The following is a 22571-nucleotide window of genomic DNA, read 5'->3' as shown; positions in this document are numbered from 1 at the left end:
AGTTATTATTGAAAGAATTAAGAGTAAGACGGAGAATAGGATAGCAGATGAACAAGGAGGCTTTAGGAAAGGTAGGGGGTGTGTGGACCAGGTGTTTACAGTAAAACATATAAGTGAACAGTATTTAGATAAGGCTAAAGAGGTCTTTGTGGCATTTATGGATTTGGAAAAGGCGTATGACAGGGTGGATAGGGGGGCAATTTGGCAGATGTTGCAGGTGTATGGTGTAGGAGGTAGGTTACTGAAAGCAGTGAAGAGTTTTTACGAGGATAGTGAGGCTCAAGTTAGAGTATGTAGGAAAGAGGGAAATTATTTCCCAGTAAAAGTAGGCCTTAGACAAGGATGTGTGATGTCACCGTGGTTGTTTAATATATTTATAGATGGGGTTGTAAGAGAAATAAATGCGAGGGTCTTGGCAAGAGGCGTGGAGTTAAAAGATAAAGAATCACACATAAAGTGGGAGTTGTCACAGTTGCTCTTTGCTGATGACACTGTGCTCTTGGGAGATTCTGAAGAGAAGTTGCAGAGATTGGTGGATGAATTTGGTAGGGTGTGCAAAAGAAGAAAATTGAAAGTGAATACAGGAAAGAGTAAGGTTATGAGGATAACAAAAAGATTACGTGATGAAAGATTGGATATCAGATTGGAGGGAGAGAGTATGGAGGAGGTGAATGTATTCAGATATTTGGGAGTGGACGTGTCAGCGGATGGGTCTATGAAAGATGAGGTGAATCATAGAATTGATGAGGGGAAAAAGGTGAGTGGTGCACTTAGGAGTCTGTGGAGACAAAGAACTTTGTCCTTGGAGGCAAAGAGGGGAATGTATGAGAGTATAGTTTTACCAACGCTCTTATATGGGTGTGAAGCATGGGTGATGAATGTTGCAGCGAGGAGAAGGCTGGAGGCAGTGGAGATGTCATGTCTGAGAGCAATGTGTGGTGTGAATATAATGCAGAGAATTCGTAGTTTGGAAGTTAGGAGGAGGTGCGGGATTACCAAAACTGTTGTCCAGAGGGCTGAGGAAGGGTTGTTGAGGTGGTTCGGACATGTGGAGAGAATGGAGCGAAACAATAACTTAAAGAGTGTATCAGTCTGTAGTGGAAGGAAGGCGGGGTAGGGGTCGGCCTAGGAAAGGTTGGAGGGAGGGGGTAAAGGAGCTTTTGTGTGCGAGGGGCTTGGACTTCCAGCAGGCATGCGTGAGCGTGTTTGATAGGAGTGAATGGAGACAAATGGTTTTTAATACTTGACGTGCTGTTGGAGTGTGAGCAAAGTAACATTTATGAAGGGGTTCAGGGAAACCGGCAGGCCGGACTTGAGTCCTGGAGATGGGAAGTACGGTGCCTGCACTCTGAAGGAGGGGTGTTAATGTTGCAGTTTAAAAACTGTAGTGTAAAGCACCCTTCTGGCAAGACAGTGATGGAGTGAATGATGGTGAAAGTTTTTCTTTTTCGGGCCACCCTGCCTTGGTGGGAATCGGCCAGTGTGATAATAAAAAAAATTTATATAATCCACCAGGTGAGCTGAATTACCAACCATAAATAATCACTCCACCAGGTGAGTTGAATTATCAACCATGTATAATCACTCCACCAGGTGAGTTGAATTATCAACCGCACATTACCACTCCACAAAGTGAGCTGAATTATCAATCATACATAATCACTCCATAAGGTGAGCTAAATTATCAACCATACATAATCACTCCATCAGGTGAGCTGAGTTATCAACCATACCAGATGATCACTCCAAAAGCTAAGCTGAATTATCACCCATATACGATGGCTCCATCATGTGAGCTAAATTATCAACCATACACAATCACTCCATCAGGTGAACAAAATTATCAACCATACATAATCACTCCATCAGGTGAGCTGAATTATCAACCATACATAATAATCACTCCACCAAGTGAACGGAATTATCAAAAATGTAAAATCACTCCATCAGGTGTGCTGAATTATCAACAACACATGATCATTCCACCAGGTGAGTTGAATTATCAACCACACGCGATCACTCCGCAAAGTGAGATGAATTATCAATCATGCATGATCACTCCATCAGGTGAGCTAAATTATCACCCATACATAATCACTCCATCATGTGAGCTGAATAATCAACTACACGTGATCACTCCACACAGTGAGCTGAATTATCAACCATACATGATCACTCCACCAGGTGAGCTGAATAATCAACAATACATGATCACTCCACCAGGTGAGCTGAATTATCAACTATACATGATCACCCCCACCAGATGAGCTGAATTATCAACCATACATGATAACTCCACCAGGTGAGCTGAATTATCAACCATACATGATCAGCCCACCAGGTGAGCTGAATTATCAACCATACATAATCAGCCCACCAGGTGAATTGAATTATCAACCATACATGATCACTCCACCATCTAAGCTGAATTATCAACCATACTAGATGATCACTCCACCAGCTACGCTGAATTATCAATCATACATGATCACTCCACCAGCTAAGATGAATTATCAACCATACAAGGTGATCACTCCACTAGCTAAGCTAAATTATCAACCATATATGATGACTCTACCAGGTGAGCTGAATTATCAACCATACATAATCGCTCCATAAGGTGAGCTGAATTATCAACCATACATAATCGCTCCATAAGGTGAGCTGAATTATCAACCATACATAATCGCTCCATAAGGTGAGCTGAATTATCAATCATACATCATAACCAGGTGAGCTGAATTGTAAATCATACATGATCACCAGGTGAGCTGAATTATCAACCATACATTATCACCAGGTGAGCTGAATTATCAACCAAACATGATCACCAGGTGAGCTGAATTATCAACCATACATAATCACTGCACCAGGTGAGCTGAATTATCAACCATATATGATCACTTCACCTAAGCTGAATTATCAACCATAATCACTCCACCACGTGAGCTGAATTATTAACCATATATGATCACTCCACCAGGTGAGCTGAATTATCAAACATACATGATCACTCTACCAGCTAAGCTGAATTATTAACCATAGAAGATGATCACTCCAACAGCTGAATCATCAACCATATATGATCACTCCACCAGGTGAGCTGAATTATCAACTATACATAATCACTCTGCCAGGTGAGCTGAACTATCAATAATACATGATCACTCCACAAGGTGAATTGAGTTATCAACCATACATAATCACTCCACCATGTGAGCTGAATACTCAACCATACATGACAACTCCACCATGTGAGCTGAATAATCAACTATACATGATCACCCCCACCAGATGAGCTGAATTATCAACCATATATGATCACTCCACCAGGTGAATTGAGGTATCAACCATACATGATCACTCCACCATGTGAGCTGAATACTCAACCATACATGACAACTCCAACAGGTGAGCTGAATTATTAACCATACATGATCACTCCACCAGGTGAATTGAGGTATCAACCATACATGATGACTCCACCAGGTGAGCCGAATTATCAACCATGCATGATCACTCCAGCAGGTGAGCTGAATTATCAACCATGCATGATCACTCCACCAGGTGAGCCGAATTATCAACCATGCATGATCACTCCAGCAGGTGAGCTGAATTATCAACCATACATGATCACTCCAGCAGGTGAGCTGAATTATCAACGATACATGATCACTCTAGGTGAGCTGAATTATCAACCATATATGATCATTCCACCAGGTGAGTTGAATTATCAACTATCCATGATCGCTTCACCAGCACTTCCCTTGAAGAGAAGTTTCATACACTACTGCAATTGTTCATGTTGCTCAATTTTATTTTACACATTATACTCTTAAAAAATTGAACATGTGCAATATCATTGTTGCAGTGCACGTTATTACCTTTATACAACCCTAACTGAACAATATAAACAGAGAGAAAATTTACTGATAGTTACATTTCCAATAACAGAGTTCAACATATACGAAGTGTCTTAAATATGACACTCATATGACTACAATGATTGTTTACATCATCCGTGCGGCTACTTGTTGTTTGATGAAGTAGCCACGCAGTACAAACTGGTGCTATAAGATGCCAGATGTAGTAGGCACACAGTTCCAGCTACTGTCATACTTGCTTTGTGTAGCAGGGACACAGTTGTAGCTAGTTTCATACTCTGTTGGATGAAGCAGGGACACAGTTCTAGCTAGTGTCATGCTCTGCTTTTATGTAGCAGGGACACAGTTGTAGCTAGTGTCATACTCTGTCGGATGAAGCAGGGACACAGTTCTAGCTAGTGTCATGCTCTGCTTTATGTAGCAGGGACACAGTTGTAGCTAGTGTCATACTCTGTTGGATGAAGCAGGGACACAGTTCTAGCTAGTGTCATGCTCTGCTTTTATGTAGCAGGGACACAGTTGTAGCTAATGTCATACTCTGTTGGATGTAGCAGGGACACAGTCTCAACTAGTGACCTTCCTGCGATTGCTTCATTACGCAATTTCAACATCACACAAGGCCAGAGGAAACCTGACATAATTCCTACAGTAAGAGACAAAAAACACACAATATTTATTCTTCATTTTTGTTTCGTTGTCTCTGCCTGGGTTCGTCTGTGCGAGGACGCGTTACCTCAGAGTGAACGAAATGGTTTCAAGGAAAAATCTTTGGTTTTGCCCCAGAAGCCTGGCTTCGGTTTAACATTTTCTTTCCTCCTACATCCCATAAGGAGAACCAAGTCTGGTAATTAATTTATGAAAGCGATATTAGTGCCCTCAGATAAACATTAAAATACTGAAGAAGTTGTGTCGCAGCTGACGGACGGAAAGCTTGACGTTAAATCGTCATTATCAACCTCTAGTTGATTGGTTGGTTAACTGGGCTTAAAGCCTATCATCTTCTCAAAGTGGTCATTAAGGGCTGCATGTCTTAAGTACACAACTAGTCAAGAATAACTGAATCCCCAAAATATGGACTGCAGTAACCTCACAATATATATACTGAGAGACATAAACCCATCGGTATTTACTGCATATCTCGTGTCATTTTCCTTCAGAGAGCCCTGAAATATGTTGAGCCTATGTTTTACTGTTTAGCCTTGTTATACCTCTCAGTATACGCCTCAGGTATATTTCATAGTGTTAATTTGAGCTCTCAAAAAAGAAGATAAAAAAATCGTTGGTGTAATTTTCATGAGGGTTTTATCCGCTAGGTAAAAGCCAGGAGAGTGATAATGAATTACTGAACCTGCCGCCAGAAAGGCTGCCATCATCACGAAGAAAAAAATAGACAGAAATAAAAAAATGGAATGTGACCGTGGCAACAGGAAGCGTGTTGATACTGTGACAGGTGTCATGGTGCACCTGTGACACACCTGAAGGTTGATACTGTGTGGAAGGTGTTATGGTGCACCTGTGCCACACCTGAAGGTTGATACTGTGTGGCAGGTGTTATGGTGCACCTGTGCCACACCTGAAGGTTGATACTGTGTGGAAGGTGTTATGGTGCACCTGTGACACACATGAAGGTTGATACTGTGTGGCAGGTGTTACGGTGCACCTGTGACACACCTGAAGGTTGATACTGTGACAGGTGTCATGGTGCGCCTGTGACACACATGAAGGTTGATACTGTGTGGCAGGTGTTACGGTGCACCTGTGCCACACCTGAAGGTTGATACTGTGTGGCAGGTGTTATGGTGCACCTGTGACACACATGAAGGTTGATACTGTGTGGCAGGTGTTACGGTGCACCTGTGACACACCTGAAGGTTGATACTGTGACAGGTGTCATGGTGCACCTGTGACACACATGAAGGTTGATACTGTGTGGCAGGTGTTACGGTGCACTTGTGACACACCTGAAGGTTGATACTGTGTGACATGTGTTATGGAGCACCTGTGGCACACCTGAAAGTTGATACTGTATGGCAGGTGTTACGGTGCACCTGTGACACACCTGAAGGTTGATACTGTGACAGGTGTCATGGTGCGCCTGTGACACACATGAAGGTTGATACTGTGTGGCAGGTGTTACGGTGCACCTGTGCCACACCTGAAGGTTGATACTGTGTGGCAGGTGTTATGGTGCACCTGTGACACACATGAAGGTTGATACTGTGTGGCAGGTGTTACGGTGCACCTGTGACACACCTGAAGGTAGATACTGTGACAGGTGTCATGGTGCACCTGTGACACACATGAAGGTTGATACTGTGTGGCAGGTGTTACGGTGCACCTGTGCCACACCTGAAGGTTGATACTGTGTGGTAGGTGTTACGGTGCACCTGTGACACACCTGAAGGTTGATACTGTGTGACAGGTGTCATGGTGCACCTGTGACACACATGAAGGTTGATACTGTGTGGCAGGTGTTACGGTGCACCTGTGACACACCTGAAGGCTGATACTGCGTGACAGGTGTTATGGTGCACCTGTGACACACCTGAAGGCTGATACTGTGTGACAGGTGTTATGGTGCACCTGTGTCACACCTGAAGGCTGATACTGTGTGACAGGTGTTATGGTGCACCTGTGACACACCTGAAGGCTGATACTGTGTGACAGGTGTTATGGTGCACCTGTGACACACCTGAAGGCTGATACTGTTTGACAGGTGTTATGGTGCACCTGTGACACACCTGAAGGCTGATACTGTGTGACAGGTGTTATGGTGCACCTGTGACACACCTGAAGGCTGATACTGTGTGACAGGTGTTATGGTGCACCTGTGACACACCTGAAGGCTGATACTGTGTGACAGGTGTTATGGTGCACCTGTGACACACCTGAAGGTTGATACTGTATGGCAGGTGTTATGGTGCACCTGTGACACACCTGAAGGCTGATACTGTGTGACAGGTGTTATGGTGCACCTGTGACACACCTGAAGGCTGATACTGTGTGACAGGTGTTATGGTGCACCTGTGACACACCTGAAGGCTGATACTGTGTGACAGGTGTTATGGTGCACCTGTGACACACCTGAAGGCTGATACTGTGTGACAGGTGTTATGGTGCACCTGTGACACACCTGAAGGCTGATACTGTGTGACAGGTGTTACGGTGCACCTGTGACACTCTTGAAGGCTGATACTGTGTGACAGGTGTTATGGTGCACCTGTGACACACCTGAAGGCTGATACTGTGTGACAGGTGTTATGGTGCACCTGTGACACACCTGAAGGCTGATACTGTGTGACAAGTGTTACGGTGCACCTGTGACACTCCTGAAGGCTGATACTGTGTGACAGCTGTTATGGTGCACCTGTGACACACCTGAAGGCTGATACTGTGTGACAGGTGTTATGGTGCACCTGTGACACACCTGAAGGCTGATACTGTGTGACAGGTGTTATGGTGCACCTGTGACACACCTGAAGGCTGATACTGTGTGACAGATGTTATGGTGCACCTGTGACACACCTGAAGGCTGATACTGTGTGACAGCTGTTATGGTGCACCTGTGACACACCTGAAGGCTGATACTGTGTGACAGGTGTTATGGTGCACCTGTGACACTCCTGAAGGCTGATACTGTGTGACAGCTGTTATGGTGCACCTGTGACACACCTGAAGGCTGATACTGTGTGACAGGTGTTATGGTGCACCTGTGACACACCTGAAGGCTGATACTGTGTGACAGGTGTTATGGTGCACCTGTGACACACCTGAAGGCTGATACTGTGTGACAGGTGTTATGGTGCACCTGTGACACACCTGAAGGCTGATACTGTGTGACAGCTGTTATGGTGCACCTGTGACACACCTGAAGGCTGATACTGTGTGACAGCTGTTATGGTGCACCTGTGACACACCTGAAGGCTGATACTGTGTGACAGGTGTTACGGTGCACCTGTGACACACCTGAAGGCTGATACTGTGTGACAGGTGTTATGGTGCACCTGTGACACACCTGAAGGCTGATACTGTGTGACAGGTGTTACGGTGCACCTGTGACACACCTGAAGGTTGATACTGTGTGACAGGTGTTATGGTGCACCTGTGACACACCTGAAGGCTGATACTGTGTGACAGGTATTATGGTGCACCTGTGACACACCTGAAGGCTGATACTGTGTGACAGGTGTTATGGTGCACCTGTGACACACCTGAAGGCTGATACTGTGTGACAGGTGTTATGGTGCACCTGTGACACACCTGAAGGCTGATACTGTGACAGGTGTTATGGTGCACCTGTGACACACCTGAAGGCTGATACTGTGTGACAGGTGTTATGGTGCACCTGTGACACACCTGAAGGCTGATACTGTGTGACAGCTGTTATGGTGCACTTGTGACATAAACGAAATTTCTGTAGTATGATGATAAAGCACATTTTAAGTTATAAGAGAATATGACTATCTAATGTAATTAAATAATTTTCCAACCTAATTATATCCATCTCTAAGATAGGTAGATCGTTTTGCAGTGTAAATATATCTACCTCTAAGATAGATCATTCTGCAGTGTAAATATATCTACCTCTAAGATAGATCATTCTGCAGTGTAAATATATCTACCTCTAAGATAGATCATTCTGCAGTGTAAATATATCTACCTCTAAGATAGATCATTCTGCAGTGTAAATATATCTACCTCTAAGATAGATCATTCTGCAGTGTAAATATATCTACCTCTAAGATAGATCATTCTGCAGTGTAAATATATCTACCTCTAAGATAGATCATTCTGCAGTGTAAATATATCTACCTCTAAGATAGATCATTCTGCAGTGTAAATATATCTACCTCTAAGATAGATCATTCTGCAGTGTAAATATATCTACCTCTAAGATAGATCATTCTGCAGTGTAAATATATCTACCTCTAAGATAGATCATTCTGCAGTGTAAATATATCTACCTCTAAGATAGATCATTCTGCAGTGTAAATATATCTACCTCTAAGATAGATCATTCTGCAGTGTAAATATATGTGTCTTTAAGAAAATAAAATGCAGTCCCGTTATGTAAGCTACTTGCAATGGTAGATTATGACGATAATACTTGATGTAGGCAGAAGTAGATCATCTCAGAAGATAGCTTCTGTGTGGAGTTCCAAATGTTCTACCTGTCTTTCTCATCTACTCCATGAATGGGTACGTTATTCCCCTCCCTTCAGTGACTGGCAATAATGGAAAGATAGAGGATACAGGCACGGCCAGTCCTGGTACTAAATGAACCACATGGGTTTAAATCTTTAAATAATAATAACGTGCATCCTTAAAAAATAAAATCATCCATCACGGAAATCAATTACAAAATTCTCATTAAAATGCCTCTTCCGCCTATAAACTGGCGATAAACACGCCAAATTACCATACCAGAAATTCACTCATCTTTAATTAAAAATGTAAGTGAGAATGCGAGAGAGGAAACATGAAAGGCGTTATCCGCTAATTATAAAACCAACATCGAGGTATTAGTTGCAGTCTTCACAAAAGTAGAATCATCGCAAAATATTTCATAACCCCAGGAGAAAATAACACTGAAAGATATAGTGATCGGTGTTAAAGACGGGGAACTGTTGACATGAAACAATAGGGAAACCTTACACAAATAACCAGCACAGAGGAGAGAGGAGCTTGTAACAATGTTTCAGTGCTACTTAGAACATTTACAGGTCACACTAACACACAAAGGTGAGGAAGAGAGTATATACAGGAGAGAGAGGGAAAGGGACGGGAGGAAGAAAGAAGGAAGTTGATAATTAGTGGTAGAAGTAATGCTTGTAATGCTCTTTTGATTCCTTTTGTCAGTCTCACTCTCAGAATCTTTATGACATGTCCACTTTTCGTGGTGCTCTCCTTCCTGCGCTTGATAGTCTGTTGTCTAAGAATTACCACCTTCCTCGACGCTATTAATTTGCCTTTTCTTCTCTTAAATCTAATACCAATACTGTCATCTATTCTTCCGTCAAAGGCAATTCGGTGGTTGTCCTTGATCGCGAGGATTACCTCGGCAAAGCTGAAGTCTTGTTCTTTGACTCACGTACCTACACTCCTCTCGTTTCCAACCTTTTTGATTGCACCAAGAGAACCGTCAACAATAAACTTGGTACTCTGTCCGATCTTTGTGCTCCTGACTCTGATCTTGTTCAATGTTTCTTTGCTATTCGTCCCTCTCTGCCTTATTTTTATTATCTTCCTAAAACTCATAAACCTGATATCCCTCTACGTCCCATCATACCTCCAGAAGTTCTGACTTCTATTCTTTTGCCTCATAGCTGGCAAAAACTCACACTCTCTTTCTTGATGTTTATTCTCCTTCTCACCTCCGTCACTCTCGCCTTCATCGAATGTGTTCGCCCTCTCCCGACCTGTAAGATGCTTAGTCTTGACGTTGAGTCTGTTTTCTCTAATGTCACTCTTGATGATGTTATTAATTTCCTCAGAATGAAAGCCGATGAAGGGTTACTTCATCTTCCTATACCTAATGGTGTCTTTCTCGTTCATATTCGCCTTTGCGTGGACTCTCAAGGTAAATTTTATTCTCAAACCTTCAGTGTCGCTATGGGCTCTTCTCTATCCCCTGTTCTTGCTAACCTTATATGGAATACTTCGAAACCGTTCTATTCCTACTACTGGTGTGCGCCCCTCCCTCTGGCTCCGCTATGTACGTGACATCTTTGCTCTTGTGTATTTCTCTTTGGCCCCATGACTCTAGTCTCTTCCAACCATTTCTTGATGCTCCGTTCATCAAGTTTAAAGCTGAACGGGAATCTAACTCTTTGCTTCCTTTCCTTGATTTACATTTCCATCGCTCGGCTACAGGTATTTTTTTCCTCGTTTATCGGAAGCATGTACATTCACTACTTTTCTTACTATGCTCCGTCTATCAAGAAAAGTATTCCCATTTCTCTCTTTCTCCGTGTCCTCCACGTTTGTGACCCTCAGTTCCTTGACTCGGGAATTTCCATTCTTCGCTATTCATTCTCTCGTCTTAGCTACCTTTCCTTTTTCATAAACCTCTGTCTTCTCACGTTCTAAACGGACCTCTCTCCCAAACTCTCTACTCCTGTGATATCTCCTGTTCTCTGCCTTTCCTATATTTCCAGTCTTTCTAATCTCAACAACTCTCTCCAATCCATAGACATCAAACTAACCTTTCGCCAAACTAACACCCTTCGCAGTAATCTAGTTCGTACCTCTCCTCCTGCTACTGATGCCTCTGGAGTCTATTTCCTGCTCCTCTTGTCCTCTTCAGTACTTTGGAGAAACTGGCCGCTTTCTTTCATAAGAACATAAGAATGATACACAAATAACCCGCACATAAAAGAGAGAAGCTTACGACGACGTTTCGGTCCGACTTGGACCATTTACAAAGTCACACCAACCAGAAGTGGAGCAGGACGGCTATATATAGCCGTCTTGCTCCACTTCTGGTTAGTGTGACTTTGTAAATGGTCCAAGTCGGACCGAAACGTCGTCGTAAGCTTCTCTCTTTTATGTGCGGGTTATTTGTGTATCGTTCCAGTCACGGTATTGTGCCTTTTTTTGTTATTTATCATAAGAATGGAGGAACACTGCAGAAGGCCTACTGGCCCATACAAGGCAGGTCCTTATCAAAAGGAGCCCTACCCAAAGCTACCCAAGAAATACTCCCGTACCCAATGACACCAATCAGACCCAGCCCCTCCCATTCATACATTTGCTTAATAACAATGAAGAACATGGGAGGGTCATGAAGGCTGCATGACACCAACACAACACCAATATACCACCAGTCAAGAATACTTTAATCATTAAAATATACTTTCAGTGTACATACAGCTTGAACTTATACACCATTTAACATTATATATATATATATATATATATATATATATATATATATATATATATATATATATATATATATATATATATATAAATATATATATATATATATATATAAAGTAGAAAGTGAACATAGAAAAGAGTAAGGTGATGAGGGTATCAAATGATTTAGATAAAGAAAAATTGGATATCAAATTGGGGAGGAGGAGTATGGAAGAAGTGAATGTTTTCAGATATTTGGGAGTTGACGTGTCGGCGGATGGATTTATGAAGAATGAGGTTAATCATAGAATTGATGAAGAAAAAAAGGTGAGTGGTGCATTCAGGTATATGTGGAGACAAAAAATGTTATCTATGGAGGCAAACAAGGGGATGTATGAAAGTATAGTAGTACCAACACTTTTATATGGGTGTGAAGCTTGGGTTGTGAATGTTGCAGCGAGGAGGCGGTTGGAGGCAGTGGAGATGTCCTGTCTAAGGGCAATGTGTGGTGTAAATATTATGCAGAAAATTCGGAGTGTGGAAATTAGGAGGTGTGGGGTTAATAAAAGTATTAGTCAGAGCGCTGAAGAGTGGTTGTTGAGGTGGTTTGGTCATTTAGAGAGAATGGATCAAAGTAGAATGACATGGAAAGCGTATAAATCTGTAGGGGAAGGAAGGCGGGGTACGGGTCGTCCTCGAAAAGAATGGAGGGAGGGGGGTAAAGGAGGTTTTGTGGGCGAGGGGCTTGGACTTCCAGCAAGCGTGCGTGAGCGTGTTAGATAGGAGTGAATGGAGACTAATGGTATTTGGGACCTGACGAGGTGTTGGAGTGTGAGCAGGGTAATATTTAGTGAAGGGATTCAGGGAAACCGGTCATTTTATATAGCCGGACTTGAATCCTGGAAATGTGAAGTACAATGCCTGCACTTTAAAGGAGGGGTTTAGGGTATTGGCAGTTTGGAGGAATATGTTGTGTATCTTCATACGTATATACTTCTAAACTGTTGTATTCTGAGCACCTCTGCGAAAGACTTAGAGAGCACAACACATGTGTTAGACTTGCCGACACCAATAATGCTCTTTTCTATCATGTTAAAGATCACGGTCATCCTACTGACTGTTTTTTTTCTAAAACTGTCTAGCCTTCTTCTAGCCTTCATAGATGCCGTCTTGTTGAAGCGTCCCTTATACACAACTTTCCTAATATGAATATTAGTCCTGGATATGTCTCTGTAGATGCCTTCCTTTCTCATTTCATTGTTCATCCTTCAAACTTCAGAATACTCGTAACTTAACCTGATCTTTTCTTCTCGTCCTCCTCTCCCCACTTCTTCTCCTTTCCCATATTTTCTTTGTGTTCCTTCTGCGGAGGTGTTTTCTGTCCTTCAGTTTCCCCCTTCCCCTGTGTTTTTGGCCCCACCCTTGTGGGCAATTAGCTCTCCTGCAGTGTTCCTTTTCCCTTTCCTTTGACTTACTCCACTTCTACTACTACTCCATTACTACCTGTCCATTACTGCCACTCCATTACTACTCCTCCATTAATACAACTACTACCAATATTGCCTCTCGTCACTCCTCTTTCTGTCTCATGCTATTAGTACTACTACTCTCAATTCCAACATTACCTCTACCATTACTTTTCCACCTCTTTCTTCCTCCCGTTTCTGTCCCTCTCTCCGATATATATACTGGCCCCCTCAGCTTTGTGCGTTAGTGTGACTTGTAAATGGTCCAAGTCGGACCGAAACATCGTTATAAACTGCCCTATGTGCGATTTATTTGTGTATTGTTGTAGTTACGGTATTGTGCCTTTTGGTTCTTAATTGGGGAACCTGCGAGGAGCTCAATAACAAGATTGCAGCAGGTGTGTACTACTTGTTGCAGACGGCAGACAGACCGGAAGCAGCGACCACCTCATCAAGGAGTACTGGAGAAAGTGTACACACAAGTAAAGGAGATCAAGCATTGATTGTAAGCGACGTTTCATCATGACTTACCTACATCAAGCCTGTACAGTGATCGTAGTCTTTATCAAGATTCGATAAAACTTAATGTTGAGCGAAACATCGTGTACACGTGTGTTTACACCCACTTGTCGGTTTGTTGCCCCATTCACCAGGTACTGAGGCACATACTACAGACATGCTGTAAAGAGGTAGGGATGGGACGAAACCAATTTTTTTTCCTTAACCGATACCGATACTTAACTTTAGGTCAGTACCGATACCGATACTCTGAAATGTCCCTATAAAAATGCAACAGAAAAACTAGTTATGTGAATGGTCCAAGGCTCTTCCACATACTACCAACAGAAGATATCACAAACACTGAAAGAAAGAAGGAGTTTTCAAGCAGATGAACCGCTTCCTTCTACAAATACTGGATCGGAGGGGTTGTGATGTGTGTGTGTCTGTCCTGAAGGCTGCTAGCAGAAACAGCCTGGTTAATCAGGCGATGAACAGGAAAGCTTGGCCTCAGGCCGGGCCTGCGGAGGTAAAAGAGTTCTCTAAAGCGTTCACAGATAATACACGGATAATGATGTAATGTATGCAACACCTATAACTTTGTATTAGACATTTCGTTCTCTGGGAGCCTGATCACTCCTTATTAGTAATAAAAGGTCCTAAGCGGGTGAAGAGTCTCCGACTAAAATGCCCTCTCAGTGTTACATACATGTCCTCCACCGTCATTTTCTGCACCATAAATGACAGAATTAGAATACATGTTAAGGATCAAGAAGCTTCCCAGCAGCGTTAACTAAAGTTAAACCAGATCTCAGGACTTTGAAGAATTCAGTATTAACAATAAACTGAGTTTGCAGAGTTCTGCCATGGCAGGTCAGCCTGAGACTTGGCTTCCCTGATGATTGCCAGCCGAAAAAAACACCACAGCCTAGTTGATCATACATCTCCTGCAGGTACTTGTCTAGTTCCCTCTCGAAGAGTTCTACTCTGCTGAGGCAAACTTCACGTATCTACTGGCAGAAGACGAATGTTGACAGTCTTCTCCCTGCTTTTAGCATCTCTCCTTGATGTTCACATTATTTCACAATGCCTCCTGTCTCTCTTCCTGGAATGAGAGATACGGGAGAAATTGTTCCACAAGTCATTCTGTATCTTTCACTCTAGTAATTTTTAAGTGTGCAGATTCCAGACCTGCCTTAGAGATATGACATGTGTATATTATGAGGTTCGCCTCATTTTCGTTGAAGCGAATATATTCTGAGTGTTACAGGTGGTCCTAGAAGTTCAGCAAGGGGCAAAAAATATTTACCAGATATTTTTATTTTCAGTTTTCCAATATAAGGACTAACGTAGTGAAATGTCATTGAACTTTTAGCATATTTAATATAAAGAGCATGACCAAGGCTGTCAAGAATATCATCCTCAAAGGATATCCAGTTTATTTACTGTTTCGGATATGTCTTCGTCCATTATCAGAATCTAAAAGACTTGTAGGAATTCCAAATCAAATTGCGTGTTCTTGATTCTAAAGTTAGCTGAACAACTCTGCATTTATATCGGATACTGAAGATCAACTTCAGAATAACCAAGACTCATTATATTATAATCCTGGGGGAGCGCTAAACCAGTACGATTATACATCGCATGTGGGTGGATGGAAGGTATTGAGGCTCAATTCAGGGAACCGGAGCACAGATCCAATTCCCTAGATCATGAGCCCCTCACCAGCGTCAAGGAACCTCCCTTGAGGGGAACGAAGACTCAGCCTACCCTCGAATTAAATTAAGCCTTTTACATTATAATGATGGATGAACATTAATTGAAAATGTCAATAAACTATATATCTCAGAAGGTGACAGTCCTGAGCACCTTCATCCTCATCTTTTTAGTGCCATCCTGTGGATACATTTCTTTACATTTCTATATTTTTTTATCTTTTATTTCCAGTTCATCTTTATTATTGTTTCATCCCTTACATCTATGCTGTTTCAATGTTTCTTTTAATTATTTAGACCCTTCAAGCGGGTGCCACGAGGCTTTTGAAAGGCTCTTGATCCAAGGAATTAGGTGCATAAAACCGTCCAACTGCGTCCCAACATACGTATGGGATTACCAACAGACCTCTGATTGTCTTTAAGAAGGTACTGGACAGGCGCCTAGAGTCTGTTCCTGACCAGCCGGGCTGTGGATCAAAAGTCGGTTTGTGTGCTGCCAGCAGTAACAGCCTGGTTGTTCAGGCCCTGATCCATCACGAGGCCTTGTCATGAACCAGGCCGCGGGGGCGTTGACCCCAGAAACACTCTCTAGTTATACTCCAGGTATTATATCCTTCTTTTTCTTTTCCAAAATTTATTCCTTCTCATTCCGCAGAAGCTGAATGAACTCTTGGGTTTAGTGCTTATGAGGATAATGATAATAATAATAATAATAATAATAATAATAATAATAATAATAATAATAATAATAATAATAATAATTATTATTATAATAATAATAATAATGCTTAATAATTATAACTAATAATTAGACATCAATTGCCATTTCTTAACCCGTATTTGATTTGACAAATAATATTAATTAATGTAACACAGTATTTTCTAAGTACATGTTAGAGAACAGAGTTTTTTTGCCATTTATTTAGAATAAAGTTTATGGTAGTGATGAGGCGGTGATTTATGGCAGGTTTAAGGTTGTTCAGCACAGCAGCTGATGTACTGGAAACCCATCACTCCAGAAATTAGAAACTAAATGATGCTTCATTTTCCTGAAAGTTGTGTATATATTAAGCTAGGGTAGGTAATTAACCTGAGCTATGGCAGCACCTTTGTTTGAGTGTTGCTGTTTTCTGTGTTGGGTGGTGTTAAGCTGCAGCTCTTGGCTCCCGTCTCTTAACCATTATTTCTTGTGTTCTCTACTGTGAACCTACTTTTGAAACCATATATGTATGCCTGACTTAACACCCTAGCTCTGAGCGTGTACATTATCACCATACTGACACCCTGGCTCTTAGCGTGTACATTATCACCATACTGACACCCTGGCTCTTAGCGTGTACATTATTATCACCATACTGACACCCTGGCTCTTAGCGTGTACATTATTATCACCATACTGACACCCTGGCTATTAGCGTGTACATTATTATCACCATACTGACACCCTGGCTCTTAGCGTGTACATTATCTTCACTATATTCACACCCTGATTCTTAGCATGTATACTATCTTCACTGTATTCACACCCTGACTCGTAGCGTGTACATTATCACCACTATCCCTCACGCCGAAGTGCTTTCTTATTTACTTTCTGCTCATTTATACATTTCAAGTGAATCTGTGCTCACAGGTTAGGTTTCCGTCTACCCTGTCTGGTTTCCCGAGTATCTTGGACTTTGTGTTCATATCTCCTCTGATAATTTGAAGTTAAGCTACCTTGCTATTTTCTCGTCGGTCAGCTCTGAGGCCAGAACTGTGCCTAGCAATTTTGGAAATTTTCATATGCTGAGCTAAGCACTTAGGTACTGAAGGTACTTAGACAGCAGTGATGTATGTGATGTATTAATGAATACATACAACGTAGCTGAAGGTACATAGAGAGCAGTGATGTATGTGTGCTGTGAGAGCCAGGAGAGTTGCTCTTACCTGTGATGTTGAGGGCACTCTACACGCTCACCTGGTGACAGACAAACACACTCATTAGTTTGACTTGCACTCCACTGTGATTCAAACTGCTCTCAATCAAAAGTATGAATTGTCAAACGAAAAATAAAAAACGGTGACATGCGGAGTTCAGTGCAACATTCCTTTTAGATGACATACAAAAATATATACACAAATATTGTGTGTGTGTATATATATATATATATATTATATATATATATATATATATATATATATATATATATATATATATATATGTCGTGCCGAATAGGCAGAACTTGCGATCTTGGCTTAAATAGCAACGCTCATCTTGCTATATAGGACAAGTGAAAATTTGTGTATGCAATAATTTCGCAAAAATTATTCTGAACCTAACGAAAAAAAATATATTTAATTGTGTTTGGTTAGTATTAAATTACTGTAAACGTATTTAAAATATATTTAGTAGGATAAGGCTAAAATAAATTGTTCTTGTTATAAAAAGGTTAGGTAAGTTTTCTAAGATTCTTCTGGTCCAAAACTAATTTTTTTTACATTAACATTAATGAAAAAAATATATCTTTAAACGTATAAGAGAATATTTTAGAAAGGACTTAATTTTAAATGAGTTCTTGCTAATTGACCAGTTTTACATATTCGGCACGACATATATATATATATATATATATATATATATATATATATATATATATATATATATATATATATATATATATATATATATATATATACCTTTCTTTCAACACACCAGCCGAATCCCACCGAGGCAGGGTGGCCAAAACGGAAAAACGAAAGCTTCTCCTTTTACATTTAGTAATATATACAGGAGAAGGGGTTACTAGCTCCTTGCTCCCAGCATTTTAGTCGCCTCTTACAACACGCATGGCTTACGGAAGAAGAATTCTGTTCCACTTCCACATGGAGAGAACACGAAATAAACAAGAACAAGAACTAGTAAGAAAGAAGAAAACCCAGAGGAGTGTGTACACACACACACACACACACACACACACACACACACACACACACACACACACACACACACACACACACACACATATATATATATATATATATATATATATATATATATATATATATATATATATATGCTTGTACATGAATGTGTAGTGTGACCTAAGTATAAGAAGTAGCAAGACGTACCTGAAATCTTGCATGTTTACGAGACAGAAAAATGGACACCAGCAATCATGTAAAACAATTACAGGCTTTCGTTTTACACTCACTTGGCAGGACGGTAGTACCTCCCTGGGCGGTTGCTGTCTACCAACCTACTACCTATATATATATATATATATATATATATATATATATATATATATATATATATATATATATATATATATATATATATATATACATATATATGTCGTGCCGAATAGGCAGAACTTGCGATCTTGGCTTAAATAGCAACGCTTATCTTGCCATATAGGACAAGTGAAAATTTGTATATGCAATAATTTCGCAAAATCATTCTGAACCTAACGAAAAAAATATATTTCACTGTGTTTGTTTAGTATTAAATTATTGTAAACAAATCTAAAATATATTTAGTTGGGTTAGGCTAAAATAAATTGTTTTTGTTATAATAAGGTTAGGTAAGTTTTCTAAGTTCCTTTTGGAGCAAAATTATAATTTTTTACATCAACATTAATGAAAAAATATATCTTTAAACGTATAAGAGAAAATTCTAGAAAGAACTTAATTTTAAATGAGTTCTTGGTAATTGACCAGTTTTATATATTCGGCACGACATATATATATATATATATATATATATATATATATATATATATATATATATATATATATATATATATATATATATATATATATATATATATATATAACAACACTGCATTAGCCAAGGACTCGAACGCATGCTGCTTTGGCGTGCCTCATGGTGGGCGAAAAGGCATGACGCCCTAATCCACTGGACCATACGATCCATAGGATCCATAGCATCGTATGGGCCTGTGGATTAGGGCGTCATGCGTTTTCGCCCACCATGAGGCAGGTCAAAGCAGCATGGGTTCGAGTCCTTGGCTAGTGCAGTTTTGTCATTGATCAATACCACTCGTTCGTGGTCACAATAATATATATATACATATATATATATATATATATATATATATATATATATATATATATATATATATATATATATATATATATATATATATATATATATATATATATATATATATATATATATATATATATATGTCGTGCCGAATAGGCAGAATTTGCGATCTTGGCTTAAATAGCAACGCTCATCTAGCCATATAGGACAAGCGAAAATTTGTGTATGCAACAATTTCGCCAAAATCATTCTGAACCTAACGAAAAAAATATATTTCACTGTGTTTGTTTAGTATTAAATTATTGTAAACAAATCTAAAATATATTTAGTTGGGTTAGGCCAAAATAAATTGTTCTTGTTGTAATAAGGTTAGGTAAGTTTTCTAAGATTCTTTTGATGCAAAATTGAAAATTTTTACATTATCATTAATGAACAAAAAATATATCTTTAAATGTATAAGAGAAAAATTTAGAAAAGACTTAACTTTAAATGAGTTCTTGCTAATTGACCAGTTTTACATATTCGGCACGACATATATATATATATATATATATATATATATATATATATATATATATATATATATATATATATATATATATATGCAAAACAACCACTGTGAAAGAGTAGTGAAATTCCAAGCGCTTTCGTGACTACTCACATTCTCAAGGAACTATGAAAGTAATGCATCAAAGGAAGGCAACTAAAGGGCTTAGACCACACCTCACAGTCAACTCCCACAACAAAGAAACACCTGACGCGGTACAATACCGGACTCATAAGAAAAGAGGAACACTGCAGTAGGTCCGCTGGTCCAACTAGACAGGTCCTCATGACAACCCACCAACAAATCATTCTACCCAAGAAATAAGGTTTATTATTTGTCCAATGTATTATTAAACTCTAACCAAATTTTATTAATTATAAATGAATCTAATTTATACAAACCTAAGGAAATATTCATATTATTTTCAAAACTGCTTTCTATGAAACAAGATTCAATTATATTTCTGTCAACCATGGACTTGCTTGATACAACTTTCTCAACTTTTTGAAAATCAATTGGATGGTTAAAGTCTGTCACATGAATAAATAGAGCATTGGTATATTGTCCAGTTCTAATGCTATATTTATGTTGTTTTAATCTAAGTTCGAGACTTTTACCAGTTTGACCGTAATAAACTATATATATATATATATATATATATATATATATATATATATATATATATATATATATATATATATATATATATATATATATATATATATATATATATATATATATATATATATATATATATATATATATATATATATATATATATATATATATATATGTCGTGCCGAATATGTAAAACTGGTCAATTAGCAAGAACTCACTTAAAATTAAGTCCTTTCTGAAATTTTCTTTTATATGTTTAAAGATATATTTTTTTCATTAATGTTAATGTTATTTTTTTTAATTTTGCACCAGAAGAATCTTAGAAAACTTACCTAACCTTTTTATAACAAGAACAATTTATTTTAGCCTAACCCAACTAAATATATTTTAGATTTGTTTACAATAATTTAATACTAAACAAACACAGTGAAATATATTTTTTTCGTTAGGTTCAGAATGATTTTGGCGAAATTATTGCATACACAAATTGTCGCTTGTCCTATATGGCAAGATGAGCGTTGCTATTTAAGCCAAGATCGCAAGTTCAGCCTATTCGGCACGACATATATATATATATATATATATATATATATATATATATATATATATATATATATATATATATATATATATATATATATATATATATTTATATATATATATATATATATATTCCCATATATGGCCCGAAAAAGAAAAACTTTATTCATTATCACACTGTGCTAGAAGGGTGCTTTACACTACAGTTTTTAAACTGCAACATTAACACCCCTCCTTCAGAGTGCAGGCACTGTACTTCCCATCTCCAGGACTCAAGTCCGGCCTGCCGGTTTCCCTGAACCCCTTCATAAATGTTACTTTGCTCACACTCCAACAGCACGTCAAGTATTAAAAACCGTTTGTCTCCATTCACTCCTATCAAACACGCTCACGCATGCCTGCTGGAAGTCCAAGCCCCTCGCACACAAAACCTCCTTTACCCCCTCTCTCCAACCTTTCCTAGGCAGACCCCTACCCCGCCTTCCTTCCACTACAGACTGATACACTCTTGAAGTCATTCTGTTTCGCTCCATTCTCTCTACATGTCCGAACCACCTCAACAACCCCTCCTCAGCCCTCTCGACAACAGTTTTGGTAATCCCGCACCTCCTCCTAACTTCCAAACTACGAATTCTCTGCATTATATTCACACCACACATTGCCCTCAGACATGACATCTCCACTGCCTCCAGCCTTCTCCTCGCTGCAACATTCATCACCCATGCTTCACACACATATAAGAGCGTTGGTAAAACTATACTCTCATACATTCCCCTCTTTGCCTCCAAGGACAAAGTTCTTTGTCTCCACAGACTCCTAAGTGCACCACTCACTCTTTTCCCCCTCATCAATTCTATGATTCACCTCATCTTTCATAGACCCATCCGCTGACACGTCCACTCCCAAATATCTGAATACGTTCACCTCCTCCATACTCTCTCCCTCCAATCTGATATTCAATCTTTCATCACCTAATCTTTTTGTTATCCTCATAACCTTACTCTTTCCTGTATTCACCTTTAATTTTCTTCTTTTGCACACCCTACCAAATTCATCCACCAATCTCTGCAACTTCTCTTCAGAATCTCCCAAGAGCACAGTGTCATCAGCAAAGAGCAGCTGTGACAACTCCCACTTTGTGTGTGATTCTTTATCTTTTAACTCCACGCCTCTTGCCAAGACCCTCGCATTTATTTCTCTTACAACCCCATCTATAAATATATTAAACAACCACGGTGACATCACACATCCTTGTCTAAGGCCTACTTTTACTGGAAAATAATTTCCCTCTTTCCTACATACTCTAACTTGAGCCTCACTATCCTCGTAAAAACTCTTCACTGCTTTCAGTAACCTACCTCCTACACCATACACTTGCAACATCTGCCACATTGC

The 22571-nt window shown here is 39.7% G+C and overlaps 1 protein-coding gene across 2 annotated transcripts in view; it reads right to left on the bottom strand.

The window, feature by feature from the left end:
• LOC128696112 (uro-adherence factor A) overlaps positions 1–22571 on the bottom strand; it is a 1051771-nt gene that overhangs the window by 804663 nt on the left and 224537 nt on the right. For both annotated transcript variants that reach the window (XM_070094815.1, XM_070094816.1), the window contains exon 2: positions 17350–17380. The gene's annotated coding sequence lies outside the window, so the exon portion shown is untranslated. The remainder of the gene's footprint in view (positions 1–17349; positions 17381–22571) is intronic.

This window comes from Cherax quadricarinatus, chromosome 48 (assembly GCF_038502225.1).
Source record: "Cherax quadricarinatus isolate ZL_2023a chromosome 48, ASM3850222v1, whole genome shotgun sequence".
NCBI classification, from domain to species: domain Eukaryota; kingdom Metazoa; phylum Arthropoda; class Malacostraca; order Decapoda; family Parastacidae; genus Cherax; species Cherax quadricarinatus.
This window is presented reverse-complemented; position numbering and strand designations above follow the sequence as displayed.